Genomic DNA, 2912 nt, shown 5'->3' on the forward strand with positions numbered 1-2912 from the left:
CTCTTTTTCTCTCTTTCTCTCTCTCCATTTGTCCCTTCCTTCCTTCCTTCCTTCCTTCCTTCCTTCCTTCCTTCCTTCCTTCCTTCTTCCTCCCTCCCTCCCTCCCTCCCTCCTTTCTTCCCTTTCTTCTCTTTCTTTCCTTTCTTCTCTCTCCTTTCTTTGTACTGTTTTTCTCTGGCTGTTATATCAGCTTCCTAAAATGAGTTGGGAAGTGCTTATTCCTCTTCTATTTTCTAGAAAAGATATTGTACAAATGGTTTTAATTTTTCTTTAAACATTTGGCAGAAATCTGTGAAACTATGTGGGCCTGAGAATTTCTTTTTTGTGAGTTTTAAAATTACATGTTAGATTTCCTTAATATTGCAGGACCATTTCAGTGATCTCTTTTATATATGGATGAGTTGTAAGAGTTTGTGGTTTTCAAGGTATTGGTCCATTTCATCTAAGTTGTCAAATTTGTTTGTTGAGTTGGTTGTAGTAAGCCCTTATTATCATTTTGATGTCTGCAGAGCCTGAAGTGACATCCATTGTTTCATTTCTGATATTGGTAATTTGTGTCTTGTCTCTTGTTTTTCCTTTGTCACTCTTGTCTAGGGTTTTGGCTATTTTTATATTATGCTACTCTGGATCTTATTTAAACCAGTTTTAGCTGACTTTGTCTGATGATGCTCTGGCGTAAGAAGGGAGGAGAGGACACTGCTTCATTACTGCCAGGTGGAGGTCGAAGTTCAAGTTCTCCATTTTGCCTGCACCGACACCTGAGGTGAGGGTTCATTATTACTTTTGGGTGGAGATGGGAGTTCTAGTTCTCCAGGTTGTCTTCAGTGTCATGCAGTGAGGCATTGTTTTGATACCACTGGGCAATGGTGAACAGCCTAACTCTCCACTAAGGCCTCCACCTACACCACCCCAGCAGGGGCTTGGAAAAGTATGTTATTATTTCCAGGTGGAGATAGAAATTTTGGCTCCCCATACAATCTCCACCTACACTGCTGGTGGAGATGAAAGTCATAGTGCTTTATTTGGCCTTCTCTGATATAGCTTGGTATGGGTTTGGGGATACTTGTTTACAGCCTCATAAAGGTGGAAGTCTAAACTCTCTATTAGCTTTTGCTGTTGTGGATGTGGGAGTGAGACCATAGTTTTTTCTATGTTGTTTGTCCAGAGTAGAGCAATTATTGTCTAAAAGTTTTCTGTGTTGCTAGACTGGCCTTTTCTTGTTTATGTGGCTAGAGACAGGAGGCTTTTGTTGGGGCTTTTTTTCTGTGCCCATTGGCATTTTCAGGTTGCCAACTTCCTTAGCTCCAAGTCAGAGATATATGAGGCAAAAAGAAAATTTATGTCACTCCTTGGCTCCTATCTGATCAGTCTTCTTTTCTCCAAATTTGAGAAATTTTATGCATTTTATATATGATGTCCAGGGAGGTTAGTTGTAGTTAGCAAGGAGGAATAGGCAAGAATATGTCTACTTTATATTCTTGGAAGCAGAAGTCTGCTCTACTTTTGATGGTTAAAATGTGATGCATTACCTAATCCTTATCCGTGCCTTAGACTCAGAAATCCACAGCAGACAGACCACAGGGATGGTGACATTTACATCCAGTATCATTTTTGGAAAAATGTATAGTCGATGCTGAGACAACCATGGTTTGGCATTCAACTCATAATTACTGAGTGCCAGCTATGTGGCAGTCACTGTTCTAGAAGAATACAACAGGGACTAGTTATCACAGATGATGTCCTCCTGCTGTTCCCAAATTATTTGGAATTAGTATTATTTTCACTATGAGTGTATAAGGTGGGCCAGCTTCCTATAGTTCCCTCTATACCTAATCTAGAAATTGCAGAGGTACTATCTCTTTTATTCATATAGTTCAGATATCTGCTCTTAAGCTGAACTTGAAATTCAAGCCGTCTGAGACCTCCAGAGAGCAGGATCATCCGATCTATAATCTTACCACAGTATTCAGAAGGGAAAAAAGAAGGATCTTTTGGAAGTCTAGCAAAATGTTCCTGAATGATTTCTTATAAATATGTCCTGTCTGTTTCTTTCCACTTTCCATCACCACCATTACTCTTTGTATTCCCAATTCTCTTCTCATTTCTCCTTTTCAGAGCCAAGCCAGCAAGCACTACCTCCATGCTTATCCCCAGGATGTGACCAAGGAAAGTGGTATCTCCTGGCAGTGGATTAACTGGGAAATGCACATTGGGAGGTGCACAGCACACATACCTGGGGGCCTAGGAACTATATGCCCACCAACCCAATATTCTGATATAACACGCCCTCAAGAAATAAAAATCTTGCCCTGGTTGGATATCACTGTGATGGGAAACAGGGAAGAATGGGTAGTATCAGATGATGGGCAAAAGGAGCTGCATTTTTTTTTTTTTAACTAGTGGAAGGATGATAATATAACAGGGCCCTTGAAGGAGATCATGTAGTAATAAAACACAGTCCATGTGATTTGGAGTCAGTCGTATTTCTACCCCATAGAAGTACACTGTCCAGAATAGTAAATACAAATGGTTATTTAAATTTAAACTAATTAAATTTAAATTAAAAATTAAAACTTATTTCTTTAGTTGCACTTTTCATACTTCAGATGCTCTCAAGTCACCCGTGGATAGGCCACTGTACTGGATGCTGAGAGTTGGAACACTCCACTCCTGTAGAAAGTTCTGTTGAAGATTACTGCTCTAGAGTATTGTTACTTCTTGCTCTCTTGTTACCTTTAGGCCTTTAACTTTTTGGATATACTATTTATTTTACTGCTTCCCTGTTTTATCCTGAAGACCTGCCCCATTCCCCCTTCCTGCCTGCCTCTGATTTTGCCACCAACCTTAGTTTTGAAGAAACTAAGGGTTGTTGTCAACACTTGCCAAAGATCTGACCTCTGACTTCTCCATTG

At 39.9% G+C, this 2912-nt stretch overlaps 1 long non-coding RNA gene across 1 annotated transcript; it reads left to right on the plus strand.

Annotated features, from left to right (window-relative positions):
• Window positions 1-599: 599 nt before the first annotated feature.
• Window positions 600-2577, plus strand: LOC123596778. The gene is made up of 2 exons (XR_006711867.1): window positions 600-763; window positions 2116-2577. It is a non-coding gene; the product is annotated as an uncharacterized LOC123596778 (long non-coding RNA).
• The last annotated feature ends 335 nt before the right edge of the window (window positions 2578-2912 follow it).

The sequence above is a fragment of the Leopardus geoffroyi genome, chromosome C1 (genome assembly GCF_018350155.1).
Source record: "Leopardus geoffroyi isolate Oge1 chromosome C1, O.geoffroyi_Oge1_pat1.0, whole genome shotgun sequence".
Lineage (NCBI taxonomy): Eukaryota > Metazoa > Chordata > Mammalia > Carnivora > Felidae > Leopardus > Leopardus geoffroyi.